Raw genomic sequence first — 20,906 nt, forward strand, 5'->3', positions numbered from 1 at the left:
AAGGCCAATAAAACTAACAATGTATTAGCAGAAAGTTTTATTATACAAAATGGTTCCTTAAAATTGGAACAAAGATGATGCATACCAAAAATAATAAAGCCAACCCCAAATAGCTGTGATGCAGCAAGCAGTCTTTTGAGAACTCTTTGTACTCGTCCTCAGTCTTTACACATCAATATCACAGAAATCCTAATTAGTATTACTACTTTTTTTGTGCACAAGGAATGGAAGCTCACCAAGACTTAGGACCTGGTCCACAGTCCATCCCAGAGCAGGCCAGCTGTACAGACTGTTCATATGGGGTGTCAATTTAGCGTGCCCTTTCTCATCCCTCTTTTGTGGTGTCCCTCGGAGTCCAGCTCCCCACTGACCAGTGGTCTCCAGTTCCTCCTGACTTCAGTTGACTGCAGTTCCTGCTGAGTCAGCCCTGCTCTGCCTTCTGCCTTTTCAGACCCCCTTTTCATCTGGCGTTTGCATTTTGAAGCCACTCTGGTGATCTGGAGCAGCTGATGATATCCATCAAATCCAGCAGGAACTCACTGCTACTCACCTATAGAGCCATGCCCTCCGCTTGGCACATGAAGCTAAGAGTAGTTTCTTCCTCTCTCAGCATTGTCCAGATGATACATGGTATATCGGTTCTGTGCACCATCCCAGTAGGCAAGAAGCTTCAAGGAGACAATGTGCAGTGTCTGTCCTGGTCATCTTCTGGTCTCAAGTGGAGCATAGAATATTTGTTAAACAGATGCTGGTAACCAGCATTAGACCTATCATTGGAACCTGTTCTAGATAAGGTGATCTCAACTATCTAATATTATCTCAACTGAACTCAGTCACTTTGTATAAGGTATACCTCTGTGTCAAAAATGCAATCAAGGCACTCAGTATTATACAGCAGTCATGTAACAACGTTCCTAAAATAGTTCAGAAGGAGCTGATAAACACCCTTTCACATGTACAATACACACATGTTCATCAGGAATATTTAAAAAAAATAAGAACGAGTACGTCATTCTGAGTGAAAAGTCTATTCTTTTTCATGATTCCCATACATGAATTCAAAGACACTAAGCACAGATGTATTTAGAGACTCAGACTTGAGAGCTATACACATGGGCTAGGAGTGCTCAGGCATCTCTAGTCCAACACCTATCACCTGTGTGACCTAGGACCAGTAACTCGGTTCTCCCAGTTTCCTAGTCTACAGAATAATTACAGCTCCTCCCTCAAAGCCTTGTCATTACCTCCGTTTCTCAAGTGAGGAAGTACAAGCACAGAGAGGTTAACTAACTTGTGTAAAGTGGCACAACTAGTGAGTAAGAGAGAGCTCTGATTAAATATATAATCGCAGAGCACTGTACACAGACCCTGCTAGAGAACAATTCATGCTTGTTTGCACTTACATTTTCATAATAAAATTGGGAAGGCAAGACTCACAGAGGTAGATACACACGCTCGTGCACGCACACACACACACACACACACACACACATTCACAAAGAAAAAGAGAGATCAGTATGAGAGAGAATCAAGAATGGTGCAGAAAGAGTGTGACAGTAGAAAATAATCTTTCTTTGCCCCACAGGAAATAACACCTTGCATTCAGGTTTTTTTTTTCACCATTCCATTTAGAGTTGAAAGAACACATCCTTGTCTCAGACATAAGCCACCCTTTTTACAAGCATTGAATTCAATTTGCTTTTATATGCTGTTTAGAAAAAAAAAAAAAGCACACAATTCCAAAATGCCTTCAAGTGGCTGATGGAGGGAGCAGGCACAAGTTCAGGCAAAAGCCGTTATTCCTGCCGCGTGCTGTTACCCGGTGGGAAACTGACTAGGCGGAGTTCAGCAGAAATGGCTCCAAATGTCTGGGAGAGATGGGACTGCGTGGAGGCGGGTGATGGGTGCTTAACTCCGACTCATATTCATTTACTGCTACATTTAAGCTGCTTCCAAACCCGTTTTCCTTCCAAAACACCATTCATATCCCTGTGGCCACAAGCCCTGGCTTTGAAGCCTGGGGCTCCAGAGGCTCTGTTTTCACGTTCATCTTCAGATGTGCATGTGTGAACTGTGCCGTGTGGGTCAATGGTGGCAGAGCATCACTAAATAACTGACTCGATAGATGTCTGTTGGACATCAGCAATGTATCCCAAACAAAGATGCAGTTATCTTCCTGAAAAAGTGCTCAGAAGATAGTCGAAAAAGAAACTCCAGTATCGATTTTTATTTTATTAACCTAGATCAGAAAATGGGCACAATTGACAGTCAGTAAGTAAATTAGGTTATGTAGCTGTGAAGACAGCTCAATCAGTAAAGCTCTTGCCTCAAAAGCATGAAGACCTGAGTTCAAGTCCTTGAACCCATGTACAATGACAGATGAGGTTGTATGACTTTAAAATGCCAGTGATGACCAGAAGAGAAGTGCAGTCAGGGCCATGGAGCTTGTTGGTGGGCTAGCCTGGCCTAAGTTCCAGGCCCATGAGAGACTCAGCCTCAAAACAGAAGGTAGAAGGTACCTGAAGAACAACTCCCACAGTTCTCCTCTGACCTCCCTGTATGTGTATACGTGTGTGTGTGTGTGTGTGTGTGTGTGTGTGTGTGTGTGTGTGTGTATGTGTGTGTGTGTGTGTGTGTGTGTGTGTGTGTGTGTGTGTGTGTGTGTGTTGGTGTTTTTGAGATAGCATCGCATTCTATCATCCAGGCTGGTCTGGAACTCATTGTATAGTCCAGGCTTGCTTCAAACTCAGGGTGATCTTCTGGCCTCAGCCTCTCAAAAGATTAAGATTACAAACATGGCTCACCATGCATAGTTTACATTTATTCTGAACCCTTTCTAAGATAAAAGTAATCAGTACTTAAATAGCTACATACTTTGGGAATGCTACAGCAATTTGTATCTTAGGTTATTAAATAAATATGTGTGCCATTGTTAAGATCTAGAGCAGCAAACTGTGCTAGAAGTCAATACTCACTGACTTGAAGTATAACCACGTTTCTCTCTCATGAACATCCCCACTCTGTGTCAGAATGTTTAGAAGCCAGCCTGACTCAAAATCTTCTCTTTTTCATTGACTAGCTATGTAAGCCTAAAAACAAGATTTTTTTTTATTTGACATGTCTCTACCTCAGTTTTCTCATCTGTAAAATGAGAATAATTCCAGTTTCATGGAGTTTCTATGAACATTAGATGTAAAGCATTTAGGTGAGAAAAACAGACAAGAGATAGTACTGTATAAAGAGAATGGATAAAACGTAAAAGACTGACAGCAGCCAAGTATGGATGCAAACAAGGGACAAAAGGAATGCTCGATGCATTTGTAAATAGATTCAATCACTGTGCAAAACTATGTGGCCATATTTATTGAAGTTAAACAAAAGCCCACTTCATGACCCTGAGATCTGACTTCTGTATTCATAGTCAGGAAAATATATCCACTAAGTCCAAAAAACATCATTTAATAGACTTAACTGTATTACTGCAAAACTCAAAACAACCCAAAGTATCCATACACTGGAGCACTAAGTGAAATGTTGTGAATTAATGAAATACAGCATCCATCACACAGCAAAAGAATAAACAGACACCAACTCATAAAAAACCATGGCGATGCCTTAAAAACAGATATAAAAGATCAATATGGCATGAGTCCACTTATATAGCACAATAACAGGCAAAAGTCACTGATAATAATAGAAATAATCTCGTCTATGCTACTGACTTTAAAAGGACAATGTGGAAGTTTCTAGGCTATTGTAAATAGCTCACACAGACAAAAATCTCCACTGAGCTGTAAACTTCTTTTTATACTAGTTCCTGTAGCATCATATGTGTTTGAAAAGAAAATTCATTGTAAGGCGCTTTTACCAAGGTCATGTATACAGTAAGCATGGAAGCTTATTTGAGACTATTAATATTTCTTTTCTTATTAGCTTATGTCCTGCACATGGCATTGTCTCCAAGAATTTCTGAAGAACCCAGGAGATACTATGTATTATGGAGATATTAATATTCCAAAAGACAGTCCTCATCCTAAAGGCTGGACAAGGCACTTGGGAAGCACTAATGCATCATTGCTTAGCAGCCTGGGAATCGAAGAATCTTTCTTTGGATTCCTGGTGCCGCCATGTGCTAACCTTCATAATTAGATGTAACCTCTAGCCTTAGTTTCTTGATGCTGACTATTAAGTGGCTGATGGTAGAAGCGGCCTCACACTTGAGATACTTGTTGAAAAGTTGCAACCACTGTTATTATTAGATTGCATTTATCGTTGGTCATTTTCAGGGAGTGTTGCCCAAAGTAAAAATGGAAAATGGAAGCTTCATTAATTACAATCAAGTGGACCATGTTCCACTTGGGTTATTTTTGTTTGACTGCTTTCATGTTTCAGCAGCCACAACCTAAGAGAGAGCACATGACCTCCACCTTATTTACAGCCATGTTCTTAAAAGAAACCTAGCAATATGACAGTCAATTATGCCTTTATTTCTAAGTATTGCTCTAACAAGGAGAGAAGCAGGGCCTCCCTAACTGCCTGCATTCATCTTTGAGTTCCTGATAGATTTTTCAAAAGAAAAAAATATAATGTGTGTAATATTTATATATACACATGTGCATATGTGTGGTGGGCTTGCCTGTGTTTGCACCTCAGTGAACTTGTCAAACCACCTATGTGCCTCTTCTTTGTATATGTGGGGTGTGTGTGTGTCTGTGTGTGTGTCTGTCTGTGTGTGTGTTTGTGTGTGTTTATGCATGCGCACATGAGTACTTGTAATAATTCAAAGAGTACTGCACAAACAGGGAGACTGACCCAGGTGCTGTGGATATTGCCTAAACCTTCCTGAAGTAGACTAAAATCAATAGTACCCAGGCTCTATAACCCAAGATCCCTCTGAACCAATGAAATCTATCACACTACAGCTCCATTATCCACTTAGCCAACCGTCAACACCACTACGTCCTAAAGAACTCAAAGAAGCAAAAGTCATGACTGGTTCACGCCAAAGCCTCCAGAGCCTTGTATGGGGCCTGATACAAAATAGACAACTTTGTGTTGACTTATATACCTAGAGCGATTCAAACTGCTGCTATCTATATGATGGCCCTTAACAAAATCAGACTGGACACCCCACCATGGTTTTTCACCAGAGCACATGGTCTTGCAAGGTGACAATGGACTGGCTTTAGATTGCCCCACTTGCTTTGAAAATCGAGTTTCTTTGTACAGCTCACCTATACATAACCGGATGACTGAAAGTATCTTGTGACCTTGTAGGGAAAACCGACATGGACTGTCTGTGGCTGCACTGTGCCTAATTCTCTCACTTAGGATTACTGCTGTCTCCTCCATAAAACTGAATCTGGATGTCTCTGTCACCTCTAGATGAGACTGCTGTAACTCAAAGGGTGCCCAAGTAACAGAGAACTGACCCAGGAGCAGTGGGGGTTGCCGAAACCTTCTTTAAATAGAAAAAAAATCAATAGCACCCATCCTCTCTAACCCAGGATCCCCCTGAGCCAATGCAATTAACTCGCTTAGGAACCAAAGTCTGTAAGTGATATTTACAGTGCAGGGGCAGGAGCTAGAGTAATTGCCTCTCCTGACTCTAACCCTCCAAGGTTATTTGGAACCAACTTGTGATTCTGATTCTCTCTTTCAACTAAATCTAGATGAACAACATCCTCCATCCAGGTCCTGACAATGTTCTCAGTACTCTGCCAGGGGGTAACATTTCTACTGGGATCTCTGAAGTGTATACGGTAGGAGGAATCTCTCCTTTTGCTCTCTCTGTGTATATTTCTTCTCTCTTTCTTTCAGTGCTCCCCTGCCTCCTCTGGTGTTTATGAAGGCAAATGGCTTTCTCCCACAATGGACCCAGCTCTGTGCTAATTCTATTAAACCTTGCTAGTGCACCCCAGACACTACACTTAAACAGGCATTCAGAACTCAAATAGAGCAGCTGATGTATGGAGGAAGCCAGCAAATCCTCTCCCTTCATGCCTAAGTCTTGGTATTTCCCTCACACAGCACTGGCAGCCTCACCTCATGTCGCCACTGAGATTTAATAGCTAAGAGCCACAGTGAGGTCTTGCCTTACACAATTTAATTACACACACAGGAAAGACAACAGTGTATGTACTGGCTCACCATTTAAGTATGATCATAAGTAATTTAAACTCAACATCACTTGTTCAGATATATGGACAAAATTCAGTCTGCCATCCCCACACTTTAACAACGTTCCATCCATAACTGTGAATCATCACAAATCCAAGGTAATTTATTCCACACTTCAATTGGAAGTGTGTCTTAAAGGGAGAAAAGCTGAATGCACAACACTTGTGATAGTAAGCTTATCTACCTCCTATCCAACATAAATTAAGGAGCCATACTTTAGTGATTCAATTACACTGCTGAGTAATTGAAAATACACAATAACAAGCGCTTGAAGTTCTTATGAGAAATATAATGTCTGCATTCCAGATTCCCTGCTATTTGATTTGTAATTGGAATATTGGCATCATAGCCTGTATTTGAGAGGCATCACCCCCTACCTCCCAGGTACTTCTCAAAGCTGAATATTTAAGGGTACAGAAATCCTTAGACTCATCTTGTTTAATCCTTTGTTTTTCAGATGAGGAAAAAGAAGCCTAAACATGAGTCAATTCTTGAAATACAAAGAGAGGTCAATCTAACCTCCTGCTCTGAATTAGAAGTTTTAGATTATGTAGACATCGCTTCTTTGGAGTTGGACAACACTTACCCTTGGTGGTATATAAACTGCTCCCTATTTCAATCCAATTTCCCTTCCTTTGAAAGAGGGGGGAATAACAACTAGACAGAGACTAATATCAATATCTAGTCATGGAAAGCGGTCTTTGTTTATTTCTTTTAAATTGGGAATACTACACCAAAACTAGAGCAGCCTATAGCAAGTTCTCCAGTGGCTGACAGAAGTTCCTTTCCCAAAGACACTCTACAAAGTGTGAGGGCCCACAGCAAGACTTTAGTAAGGAGATACCTACCATGGTCACATCTTTACTATGCTCCAAGCCCCATCACTACATCATGGCCCAGTCATTCATTTCATTCCTATTGATGCTGTTAGCATCTAAGCAATAATTTGGGCATGAGATAGCATGATACATAATGGTCAGATCTTTACAAAGGATTCTAAAGAGAATCTATCTGTGGGCTACTCCTTTGGCTTGAATGACTGGATTTCTGTTCATTTTTGCAAGCACAATCTAACCAACCACAAAACACTGGAAGTGTCTCACTTCTCTGGCTTCCCTCTGACTAAGTCCATTTGCCTTGTGTGTGATATTTTGCATGATCATTTTTCACCTGCAACCCAACTGTACAGCAGAGATGTCATCCTTTGGGAAAAAAAACTTACTTTTAAATTTTGCATCTTGATATGCAAGTATTTTTGAGATCACAAAGGATCATTCCCACCATTGACTTCACCTACATTCTGCCTCCTGACAAAAGAATTCTGAGCCTTTTAAAACCCAAAATAAGCGTATGTGATCAAATGCTAATTTAGCAATAAACAGAAAATTGACTTCAAATCATCTCTCTGTCACTCTAATTGATTAACAGTCACATGAAAATTGATAACACGATTTTCAGCGAAAGAGCATGTGGCAAAGCTCTTCAGTTCTATTGGCTTTGGATATTGACTGCCTTCCAGATAAAGCCTTTTAAGAGTACATTAGTGAGTCCACTAATAAACTTAAAAAGCAGTCTAATTGCAACGATGAACTCCATACAATGAGTTAATGCAATACCAGAGTTTACAAATTCAAGCCTCTATCTGAAATAGAGCCAGGTGCACGTTCTGTTCCACTCGGAATGCTTTGGTCCACAGGTATGAGGAAACCACTCTTTACCTTCTTTGCATCTCCAGAATTCTGGGGCAAAAAAAGGTCCTCATAGCATCTAAATGCCTTTAAAATGATCCCAACATCTATAACAATTGCCTTAACATGAAATTAATTTTAAGCTGCTGACCCTTGAATATATATATATATACATATATGTGTGTATATATATATATATATATATATATGAATTAGGATAATCTCATAGAGCTGAAGGTTTGGAAAACTGTAAAGCTACATTTGCATTACTCTGGGTTCTAACTGTTTCTAAGCTGAGCATGTTATTATGGCAGAACTTGGCTGTAGTCCCCACTGGCAGGAGGGGAGCAGGCATTGGGTTTATACTGAAATGTGCCAGCTAATGTAACCATGTAGGGAGTTCTCTATAGTTCCTCAGATCCTGGATGTACCCTCCTCTACCATCTATGCTTCCAGAGCCTGACCTTTGAGTAGTCTGAGATATAGGAAGGCACTAACAATAGAGTCGAGGCTAAGAAGACAATAAAATGGGTGCTTCTGCACCTTCCCATGCCGTCTCTGCTGAGCATTGGGAGAGATTATTTCCTCCATCGAAACCTGCATTCTTGAAATGTATCCTCTTCACTGGCACTAGCTATAGCTTAGAAGCAGAACTAGACCCAGAACCAGCTTGCTCCTCTGCCATCTCCAGGTCTCCTCTGTTGTGAGCCTGAGGGGAAACATCACCTGTTGATTTCCTTCATCCTTTCCCATACTTTTGAAAACAGTCTCTTCATTAAACTCTAACCCCATTTGAGTGTGCCATCTGTTACCTGCCAGAATCCTGACTGATAGGGCTACCTTCCATTAACCCAGTGGTTCTCTGCCTGTGGAGGGTTACAAACCCTTTAGAGAACCTAAATGAGAAAAAAAATTACAGAGACCTCTCTTCAGAACGGCACACGGTCTATGAACATGAACTGTGATACAGTTTCAACGAGTTGAAAGATACCTTAAAGCATGCGCAAGGATGGACCTCAAAGAATAATATGCAAATGTAGCAAGGTGAATCTTTACTTTCAGATATGGGTGGTATGGGGACTATGCTGATCTTTGAAGTGTCGGAATTTAGAGTATCTGGTTGTGGAACAAGAAGTTATAAGAAGGGGAAGGCTGGAGAAGAGACTGAGCTAAAATTAAGAGTGCTTGCTGCTTTTGCAGAGGGCCAGATTTCAGTTTGCACATCCATATCAGACAACTCACAAACACCTATAACTACACTATTAGAGATTACTATACCCTATTCTAGCCTCTGATATCACCTCCAACATACATGTTTACACAGGCACACACACACACACACATGCACACACACGAGAAAGAGAGAGAGAGAGACAGAGAGAGAGAGAGAGACAGAGAGAGAGGCAGAGAGAGAGAGAGAGAGAGAGAGAGAGAGAGAGAGACAGAGACAGAGACAGAGAGCACTCATAAGAAATCATCCCACCAAAAGCCAGACTCTCTTAACAATGAGTTGGGGTGTCGAATATTACTTGATATTGCATCTTTATTCGTTTATTCTTTATTGTCTCCTCTTTAAGTCACATCATGTGAGTGTTTTTACACATTTGGATTCCTTTTCCATCAGCCATGGTTTTACTCACTTGTGAAGTTCACTATTCATCATCAGTACTTGCCATCTGGACTACAGATAAGCAAATGTCTTTTAAAATCTCTGAAAAAAATTTTCTTAAAGTTTTATCATACACTAAACCCACTCAGCATTCCAAAGCCGGATCTCCCAGGAGGCGGATATGTGTTCAGCTGGCTTCTTTATTAACACTCATGGCTTCATAATATTAAAAATGTATACACCCAGCTACCCCAATAGAAAACATGTGTATGATAGAAGGAGAAAAATCTACTCCAAGCAGTCGCCTGCCCTGCCTGCACATTCCTCCATGGTCCAGCATGAGCAGATTTATATGGGAAACAAAAAAAAAAAAGGTTGAAGTCCAACACTCCAATGTGTTTCAGTCTCTTGAGGTCTCCATCAGTGGCTATTAAAATTTAAAGTACACTGGAAAACCCTCGACTCCGTGAAATATGTGCTACTTATATTCCTTAAGCTCCTGGCTTCTTCCTGTGTTCTGTGTGGTGCAGAGGGAAACAAAAGAATCCGTGCTGTAGATACAAGACACAGAGTGAGAGGAAACCTTGGTCCATGTCTTCTTTCTAATGTCAAACATCTTAAAGACCCTGTACTCTAAAGTCGTCCTTCTGGAAAAATAAATGAATTCGTTTAAATAACATGACAGAGTGTAGATAAGCTCAGGTGTGTCCTGTGGGAATATAAATCAGCCCCTCTATTTTTAGTTCAAACATAGATAAGGATAAAAGATGCTCCTGGGGTCTAAAGAGCACAAACATATAGTCCATAACACTCATGACTTGGTAGGCAGAGCTTTTCTTTGTTATCCTGTATTGTGTCCCTTATTAGCAAAGTTTTCTTTGATTATTTTCATGTCTTTCATTAACATTGTTCATGAGCAATAAATAAGTAACTTCCATAACATTATTCATAAATATTAAATGACCTCCAAAGTTCTGTTCTTTGAACTCTCATGAGTCACTCATGACTTCTTAATCTCCTCTAAGGGCAGCTGAGTGGGGTTAACACACAGGAACATTTGGGTCTCATCCCTCTCCCACCTTGGTCCTCGCTACTGAGCCAGCAGATGACTTTTCCCTCCTTCTAGAGTATGTGCAATTCAATTCAGAAGTCCAGAAGACCAGCTCATCATGTTGTCTCTTGATCCCCTATGTTCCCTGCCCCTGACTCCATCCAACACACGGCTGCCAAGTTAATCTCCCTAAAAGCACAGCCCCGATGTTCCATCATCACCTTCCCAGACTCACTTTGCTCAACCTCTTCAAGTACTCTTATGCCCAAGTGAAAAGAGAAATGGTGAGAATTCTATGCACTCGCAGTCAAAGATTTTGTTACTCTGACAATGGCACCCTTTTAGTTCCCGCTTTCCCTCTCCATTTTACTGTGGATTCCCAGTAGATTTCAACACACTCACCAGAGGTACAAGGAATTGCATAAACCTGCCTTTGCCTAACTGTCCTCTGTCAATACAAGATGCCTTTCTCCAGACAGTTCAAATATGACCTCTCTATGACACATGATGACGTCATTTCAATACCTTCCTACACACTGTCCCCCGACTCACCCTCAGTGATTCATCTGGTAGTAGTTTGCCAAGTTGTAAACTATGAAATTGGGTTTATCTAATTTGCAAAATGAGGCTAGTGATAAAAATGACAAGAATTAAATACGTTGAACAATTAATGCAGTTAAGATTTTTATGGTAATGCTGGTTACGATTGCTAATTTATCTTAAACAAGTTAATCTAGGAAGTTGAGACTTTAATAGCCTTTTGTTTACTTTTTCACCCTCTTCTGCCCCTTATGCCACTTTGGAAGAAAGAGAGAGGTTACACATGAAAGGAGCCTCAGTCTTCTTCATGTTACAAAGAGCCAACATTTTTTATTCCATCTTTGATTCTGGGATCAGTGTGTATGGACACAGCCTTTAGCTTGACTGTGTCAAATGGATCACCACACAACCCCAACTGCATTCTAAGAGACATAAACTACCTCATTTAGTTGTAAACTACCACAAATGTTAAAGCTTTTCTGAGCAAGATGACAGTTGGATTCAATAAAAACTGCCCCCACCTTTACCGAGCCAGCACTTGCCTCCTCTGCAGATTTCTTTCATTCACACAGAAGCCAAATGAGATGCTTCCTTGTCACCTCAGTCCACCATTTCTCTAACAATGCTGTCCACTTTTAAAAGACCTTCAGGTCTAGATTCTAATCTGAGCTGTACTGTGATGAGTCTCTCAAAAGAACCACCTTGCTAAGCCTGCAAGCACGGATGAAAGTATTAGAAATAAAACATCATTAGTCAGAATCATAGTGGCTTCCCAAAAGCCTCATGTAGGGTCAGAATGGCCAGTTTGGATTGTTTTAGCAAAGAATTCACACTTCCCTTTTATCTGACAAGCCTTTTCAGGTTTCATTCATCCAGAAAAGGGCATCTTGAAGCCTGAACGTGAAACACAACATCTAACCTAAAGCACAAGCCACAGCTCTGAGATATTGCAGGCATCACACATACTGAGTTCAGTTTGCTGAACCTCTGAGCCTTAAGAGCACTGGGCACATCTCAAAATGACACACAGTGACAAAGTGTTCCACAAGAGCAAAAGCCACCCGGCATATTGGCAAAGCTGGTCACTGGAATGTACACTCCACTCTGCAGCAGCGGGAAGGCCACTTGTGCAACACCCAAAGAAATCTTTCGAGTGGACAAGAGTCCTCAATCCGCTACGCAGGCAGCACATATGACAGCCAAGGACACTTCCTTATTTGCACTTGTCCTCTGCCAGTCCTGGGCAATGCTCAGACAGGGAGAAAGGGGAGACTTCTCTAAACAGACATGTAGTTTAAGCCCTACCAGGCCCAGAAGTCCTCAGGGGAATGGCTCCGAGGCTGCAGGGTCACTGCTTCCTAATTTCCCTGGGTAGCATGTGGTGACTCAGCAAGAGCCTACATCCTAATTCTTGCACGGAAAGAATCACCCTAGTTCCAAGAATGTGTACTGAGCCAGAAAACCTCAGTTCTATGCACCAGCTCAGTGCACTGATACAAGTTCCTTACCTCACTAAGCCTTCATTTCTTCTGCAGAGGAAACACTGTAATGGGAGAGTGGGAATATCTGTGATGAGACAATTGACTTTAGAAGACAAAGGTTTCAGTTCGTGGTGATGGTGATGTCCAATTGTATTAATTGTACATAGTGAGAATTTGAGCCCCCACATAAAGCAGGATATAGAATTCTCACACCACAACGACTCACTTTGGAGTTGAAATGATTCTCATTCAATCAGTAGAGTATCCAGCAGTTACCAAGCAAGTGAAGTGGGCCGATCCCAGGATGCCAGAAAGCTGAGACGCCTCCCAAATTTCTATTTATGAAGATACACAGAGGCACACAGTTGGCCTTGCTTATTGTCACCCCTAATCACACAGAACAGTGAGTTAATCTCATTCCTTAGAGGGATCACAGATGCTTCAAACGTTTTCTCCAACTCTTTAGACTTTACACTTCAGTTCCTGCATTTTCTGGTTCATCACCATTGAACTTAGTAGGTAAATGGGAAAATACAGATCTTTCAGACTATACTAAGCTTATCTTTTGACGTGCTCAAGCCTCCAAATGAATGTTATTCGTGCAACAGTGTCTCAGTGTTAGCCACTTTCCCTTTCTTTTTGCTATTTTTTCCTCTGGGCTAGCTATGTGGTATTGCTTCAATCTCTCTTCCTGCAGTAAGTCATGCCCTAATCCATTCAGCATTCCTGCTATGCTAATGGCTCTCTCTCTCCTCTTTCTCCCCCCCCTCTCTCTGTGTCTCTCTTGTTGAATAGGATGGTGCTCTAACACAAATACACAGAGACCTACTCTATGATCTCTACTCTGTTCCAAGTTCCTCTCTCAGCACGACCAGTCATTTTAAGTCTCTCTTCCTCTGCTCTATTCTGGACAATACTTTACTTTGCCTCTGTTCTCATCAACTTTCTTCAGTCATCATAGCTAGTGTGATTTGCACGTGGGCTTTCTTTCAATCAACACAATTAGTGGCTCAGTTTCTTAAAGCTGGAGAATTCTTTCTAGAGAAGGTAAGTTAAGCATGAATGGACCAATGTGGTGTCCCACGGAATTGGGGCTCAGACAGGATTGCAGCAGGACTTGGCAGCATCAATGAAATGCCTCTCATCCTAAATGGTTCCTGAGAAAAATAGAGCAATCTGAGCCAATGGGATTTATAAGAGAGGAATTTCAGCATTGCTATTGGTGGGGTTTTTTATTTTTATCATTTCAGTCAGGCTATCCACAGAGCTCACATCCTTCACTGTCCAATGCTCACACTCAATCTCACGCTCACCTCTCACCCATCATCAGTCAACTCATTTGCAGTCACTGTTTGCTTTTTAAAATCTGTTTTGTTTTCTTTTCAACTCTCAGAACAGAACTTAGGGCCTCATAGATAGTAGTCTAATGAGCTTCACTAACTAGAACCTTAGCCCTCAGCCAAGTTACTTGATACATTAATTTTGGCTAGAGAAACTTAAGATATCTTCCTGTCTTTACTGAGTGTATGGGCATCTTCACATGTAGAGAGGAGATGACACTCTGCCCTTTGAGTGCCTTTATTAAGGGAAGTCTGAAGTATCCATATGGTTATGGTGAGAACATCACATTTATTTTCATAGCTTTTCTCTTAAATTTACATAAAATTAAAAAATTCTTGTGACACTGTCTTTTGAGCTTTACTAGATTTATTAGGATAACCAGAGAGGGGGAGAAGTTGACAAGTGCCACTCAGAAAAAGAAAAATCTGTTCTGAAAAAGGAAAATAAAATAAAATCAAGAACAGATTTGAAGGAAACACACCAGGTAGGCAACTGGGGTGAGTCTGGGGGAAATCATGGTGGAAGAGTGGGTTCTGTCGGGTGTGACCACTGTCATCTGGAAACGGAAGCAGACAGGGAAGGAGGTGTGATGGCTCCCTCTGCTCTACTTTCCAACACCAGCCAAAGCAGGAACTGTGAAAACAAATGACTGTCCATGGCTCTTTTCCTGTGAGCTTCGCCAAGTCTTCCATGAGGGATTTTAGCTTTATAAAGGTTATTTGTAGATTATTCACTTTTCCATTTTCCATGGTTATGGTTGGTTCCACCTGCCGAAACCCAGAACAGCCTACTTCGACCTCTGTATGCCCTTTTGACACATCACCTCCCACCTCCCAACACTAATCAATGGCATCTGGGGATTCCAGTGAGACATTAGCAATAATTAGAAGGACAGGTCGGCTGTCCTTCTGCAAAGGAGACTACATAAAAAAAATTTAAAAAAAAAAACCAGCTTTTAAAAAACAAAGCAATAACTCAGGGAGGATCCAAAACTTGATTTGTCTATATTCTTCTCCATTAGTGTGCTTAATCAAGGGTTGACTGTGTACAGAATTATTTATTTCCATGGTTCTGAATATTCACTCTATACTCCCTGAAGTTAATTTTTCATGAATGATTTCCTTTGTTCATTCTTTTAAGAAATCCTTGGAGTAAATATTATGATTTTGCTGATTTATATGATGTAGTTTAGTGGCTAAGAATATTCTTTGGTTCAGCTTCTTATGAAGCTTTCTTGCTCTCTTAACAAAAAGCTGCTTGCCTTTGGCTCCAGCAACCTTCTCTGCGTAATTTACTTAGGGGGAAGGCCAAAATCGCTAATTAATTCCCCTGAATCCGGAGTTCTTCAGTAGTGTGTCTACTTTGCTCTTCATGAAAAGCTGTGTGTCTGGCTCCTTGACACCTTCCCTTTCTAATCCCATTGCTTCAAGGAAATATTTTTGGCTCTCTTGTTCTCTGGCATTGTGGAACCCGTTTCTACAAATTGCAGTGTGATCCTTAAATGCACATTGACAACTGGCTTATCTCAAAAGCAATTCTATCAGCCTTGTGACCAAATCCAATCAGTGTATTGGAGACCTAGTCTTTGCACAGAGCTCTACCCATCCACACAAGGGCTCTACAGGATACCAGATACTATATACTTAGAACTTGGAGCCTGGTGAAAGGTACGGTTCCTGCTCTCTGGGGCGAAAGGGAGTGGGTCTCAAAGGACCCATCTTTGTATTTGAGAGAAGCAGAACACTATGTAACCTAAATTCTACCATAAGCGATAAACAATAATGAGGGCTGCTTGCTGTGGAGTGCTGTGATTGTGAATTTGTGCTCTACTCAGGTTTCCTTACAACAAGTTTAGCCTCCTCTATAAAGTTCACATCAGCCCAAAGAATTATATTAATTTTTATCACATTTCACAGATGAGAGAATGAAGGGCTAAGGAAGTGAAAAGCAAAACAATAACAATAAATTAAGCAAAACAATATAAATCAAAAAACAGAACAACTTTACCTCTATGTACCATTTTAGGTTAAGGGGTCAAATAAGCATTCTGATCTATACATGTATTCCACCCCCCAAAACTCTGTATTGCCATATAAGTCCAGCAGATGTACCTAATATATATCAAACAGAAGATGCATAGGGCCAGCCTATTGTTTAGAGAATTATTCCTAAGTTGTAAAACAGATGTAAGGTGTAGAAAGAAAGCAAACTAGAGGGACATGGGATGATATGTATGGGTTCAAGGCCAGGTACCACCAACATTTTGGGGCTTTAAGACTTATGCATGACATAAAAGAAAAAATGGAGAGCAATTAAAAAAGAAAGATAACAAAGGTTCATTCATTCTAAATAACAAAAAATGATTATTTAGATAGATTTTCTGCATCTTTCCAAACACTGCTTTAATAGTAAATAAGAGCAAAAGTTTTCTGTTTGACAGGGCTTTCACTAGTGTGACAACTTACCAGAAAACAACTTAAGGAGACAATAGGTTTATCTTGGCTCATGCCTCCAGAGATTGTAGTTCATGCTTGGCTGGCTGCATGGTTTCTGGGTTTCAGAGAAGCCAGAACCCTATGTTGGAAAGGTGAGGTGGAGCAGAGATCCTTAATTCATGTCTGAGTAGAAATGGTTCCACCCAGTGAGAACCCTGTAGTTAATCATCTGAAATACACCCAGGAGGGTGCTTAACGAATCGTGGGTATCTCTCAGTCCAAGCAAGTGGACTGTCAAGATCAATCACCATGGGCTTCAAGGTTAGACTCATGTCTTAATCTTACCATTCTGCCTATCACAAAGTGACGTGGAACAAGATAAGAGAGCTTGCTTCCTCAGCTTGAGGGCAAAGCCTCAGCTTAGTTGCAAGGGTGAAATGAGATGATGCTTTTAAGACCCTAGTATTTGAAAAGATAGAGCACAGCAAACTGCACAATGAAATGCAGCTATTATCTACAGAATACTGGACTGTGACAGGTATTACATACAGAAGTTATGACGGCACTGTACTGGATGCTAAAGCCAATCAGAAGTAATTCTAAAACTTGTCATCAACCTCCTCCACTGAACAAATCTCTGGACATAGGGTGCTTTAATCATCTGAGCATCATAAAAATAGGGAGGGCACAATTTTTTGTGGAAGAAATTAGGAAAGTGCACACTCATTGCTGGTCTTAGCTTAGGACTGGGGAGAGTTGAATCACCAGCTAACTGCCCAAAAGTGGTGGTGAGAGCTCTAATAGGAAAGGACTTAGAGGTCAGACCTAGCTGCTTGCACGGTACTGGAATAATAAGAACCTGTATGTGATTTTAAGGAAAGATATCCTGGGGGGGTGGGGGGTGGGGGTGGGGGAGCATCCAAAACATGGATGGCATGGTTTGCGGCTGGAGAGCACAGTCTCTCTTAATATCCTCTTTCAAAAATTAAAAAAATAAAACACCTGATGATACATGCTTGATATGGGAAGTCCCCATCTGAGAGAACCACTTGGTAAAATCTTGCATTAAACAAAAGACAGAGTAAGTTGGGGACCCTGTCAGTTTTAATTCTATGCTAATGCATGTCTATTAATGGTTTGGGAATACTACCCTCTTCCCCCTGCTACTGATCTTATCTAAACTCTGGGATGAGTTACACTCTGGTATGGTAAGAGCTTAAAGATATTTTCAACTAGGTTAAAAAAAAATCTCACATCATTTACATTTGTACATGCATATTTAACTCTCACGGTAAAAACATAATTTTACTCAATTGGTAAATGAATTACAATCACTATACTTTATTAATTATGTAAGAAATCTTATTTAAATAAGGAAATGCAGTGTGCTCCATTGCATAGCTGGGAGCCAGTACAGAACACCTAGTGATGGGTCTCTGTCTTAATTTCTTTTACTGTTCCTGTAATGAAATACCCTGAGTAAAGCAATGGGGGAAGGGAGTTGTTTTAGCTTGCAGGTCAAGGTTGTCATCACAGTGCGGAAATCAAGGCAGCGGGGAACTTGAAGCAGTAGATCTTATCTCATCCACAATCAGGAAACAGAGAGGAACGGATGCAGACTACTGCTGAGCTCCCTTCCTTTACTTGAATAGTCCAGGACACTAAGCAGGGAATGATACTGCCCACAGTGGGCAAGCCTTCTCTGGAGATAAGTGGCCAGCCAGCCTCACTGAATGACTGGAGGCTCAATGACAGAACTTGTCTTAAAAAGCAAGATAGAGAGCAATAAAGCAGACATCTGAAATTGGCATCTGATCTATGCAAACACATACACATACATTCTCTCTCTCATTCTCTCTCTCTCTCTCTCTCTCTCTCTCTCTCTCTCTCTCTCTCTCTCTCTCTCTCACACACACACACACACACACACACACACTAAAGGCAGGGTTGAAAAGGAAAGCCCTGGAGACAACCAACTGGAAGGAGGCAGGGTAATAATACATGGCAAATGTCTTACATATTTACAATGTATTGATCATAGTTCTGGTTCTTCATCAGTGGTGAAAGATGCTGAACTGATGTTTTAGAAGATGATGCAAGTGTGGACTTGGAGATAGATGGTAGTGGTAATGCAGGTGGTAGAGGTCATCATGAGGTCTCAGTGTGGTCTGCCTATACCTCTCTAGGATGAGGTTGGTTTCCCGAAAGGTGCATGCTACCAGGGTCAGAAGAGAACATGCTAAGAAAGGGATTGATTTCTTGGGCCACAAAGGTGCTTTCTAAGGGAGCTGAATCCAGGTAGTAGGCTGAGAAGGCTCAGCATGGCATTGGCAAGGAAAAGCATTCAGGGAATTGCTCCAGTGATTGGAAAAAAAATGTGTTTTAATTAGGCTGGTTGGCTAGTGGTTCCCAGAGCAATGGGCTCGGAGCAGAAGGTAGGGGAAAAGCATGCACATTTGAGCAGGCACATGCATGGAAGAGGGCTTGGGAGAGAAATGGTTTGGAGAGAAAAGAAGCAATCTGTCATGAATATCCTATGATACTCTAAGCATGATCCACTCAAACTAAAGGGCACAAACTTTTATTTATGTTCTGGAATCCTAAAGGCTAATTTCATCTTTGTGTGGCATCAGGTGAGAAAACCTTACTCAAGAGGGGTGGTTGGGAGTCTGGTGCCCGGACTTTCTCAGCTGCCCTCACCTGTTTTGGGAAGTCTAGAAGACAGGGGAAGTGAGTGCCTCATGGTCCAAGGCTAATAACAATCATAAACCTCCAAGAACAAAATTGACTGAAAAGAATAAAAATTTTAAAGTGAGACAGTTCTCTGTCATTTCTGTCTCGGATTATACTGGGAAGGTTGAACTCAATTTTATTGAGAAATCAATTGTAATTTGGCACTCTGCATGATCCTTGGCAGAGGACGCTGATAACAGTCTCTGCTGAAATCTGCAAGCTAATTTACCTCTGCTGCCTTCGCACTCACAAACACGCCCGCCCGAGAGGCCCTCTGCCCATCACACACCCCGGCAGCATTGATCGGCAGCCCCCTCCTTGTGTTTATGAGATAAACAGCAAATCTGGGAAAGGAAACAAAAGAGAGGGTTCAGGTCGACCAGGAGGAAATTCAGACTGAGAGAGAAAGATAAAAGTAAGGTTGTTCGTACGTGCTAAGGACTAGTGACCATGTAAAAGGGAAAGGAAGGGGGTGGACATTACATACATACATACATACATACATACATACATACATACATACATACATGGCAAGGTGTTATTTGAGGTGCTTTACCAATGAAAGCTACCATAAGCTCTCTGAAAGCTCACTGCCATGTATATTTCAATAAACCAAGGTCACTTCAACCATCAAGAACATGCCAGTGTGGTAGCTATCTGGAGGGAAAAACATCTGAAAATAAAGCCAAATTGAGTTACTGGGAGCAAACCTCCCATGGAGGATTTCTGCTGTGACACCATCCTGGACTTGACAAGGGAAGCAATTGCTGGATCACCAAACTCCTTCATCACAGGGTTTCTCTCAGAACTCATCCAAGGTATTGATGCAAATCCACCCCAGGTATTGTTTATTTAGGTGGGAATTGCGAAGTTGGAAGTTTCATGGAAAGAAAGGTGTCCTGGGAATGTCCTGTCCTCACTTAGAGGCAGAGAGAGCTGTTTGCCCACAGGGCTCACTTTCCACTTAATGATTCATCTTCCTGACAAGCACTGAGCCTCTTCCGGGGGAAGTCTTTGGTGTGGGAGAGAAGAAAGGATGAAGGTGACCACTGTTGGCTGCACTGCGTATCCCACCCCCTCTCCTAGAGCTCCTTAAGCTCACATTCCCACACAGCTGTGGCTGCCTTACACTCTTGTCCCAAAGTCATTTCCCTGAAAGCTATCACAGCTTCTTCAAGACAACCCCCAAACAAGAATGGTCTATTGTAAGTTCTCCAACTTCACTCACTCACTGGACTTAGAATACAAGGGGAAATTCCCCTCCCTCTGCAGTCTCCCTCCATTTTTCTTCATCCTCTGTATGAAGATCTCTTTCCTCAAAGTAATTCCCAGGGCTGTTCAAATCTAGGGCAATGTGACCTAAAAATCACTATTTCGTCAAAGCCGAAACCACTCAGAGACACCCAAATCCCTATTTTCTGTGTTCCCGCTCTGGAAGATAGGATGCTTAGAACTGCCTCTCCTCTGTGGGGACCAGTGTGGCACACAGTCACAGTCACACCTAGGGAGTTCCATCCCCAAGAATCTCCAGTTTCTGATGATCCAAAAAAAAAAAAAAAAAAAAAAAAAGTTATGTTTCAGGCTTACCTGCAGCCTGTGCTTTGAAACTCTGAAGATTCCAATAGGAAAGATCAAACTCTGTAGGACTCAAGGCAAACGACAATAACAACAAAGATCTAACCAGCAAACAAAGGGTTGAAAGTATCTGCTGGTTCTGAGTCCTGTCTTATGGGCAGACCTGGAAACTGGCTTTCTTTCATGTTACAGGCAACTCACTTCAGAACAGGATTACGGAAAATATATACCCTTAAAAATATTACAAGCAGCTTACAGCAGTAATACCTATAA

At 41.4% G+C, this 20,906-nt stretch overlaps 1 protein-coding gene across 4 annotated transcripts in view; it reads right to left on the reverse strand.

Annotated features, from left to right (window-relative positions):
* Ppargc1a (peroxisome proliferative activated receptor, gamma, coactivator 1 alpha) overlaps positions 1–20,906 on the reverse strand; it is a 661,605-nt gene that overhangs the window by 245,630 nt on the left and 395,069 nt on the right. Inside the window, exon 1 of one of the 4 annotated variants that reach the window (XM_017320717.1) lies at positions 551–4,514. The exons of the other annotated variants lie outside the window; for them this stretch is intronic. The gene's annotated coding sequence lies outside the window, so the exon portion shown is untranslated. Of the gene's footprint in view, positions 1–550; positions 4,515–20,906 lie in introns of those variants that run through there. 4 annotated transcript variants of the gene reach the window in all.

Source organism: Mus musculus, chromosome 5 (assembly GCF_000001635.26).
Source record: "Mus musculus strain C57BL/6J chromosome 5, GRCm38.p6 C57BL/6J".
NCBI lineage: Eukaryota > Metazoa > Chordata > Mammalia > Rodentia > Muridae > Mus > Mus musculus.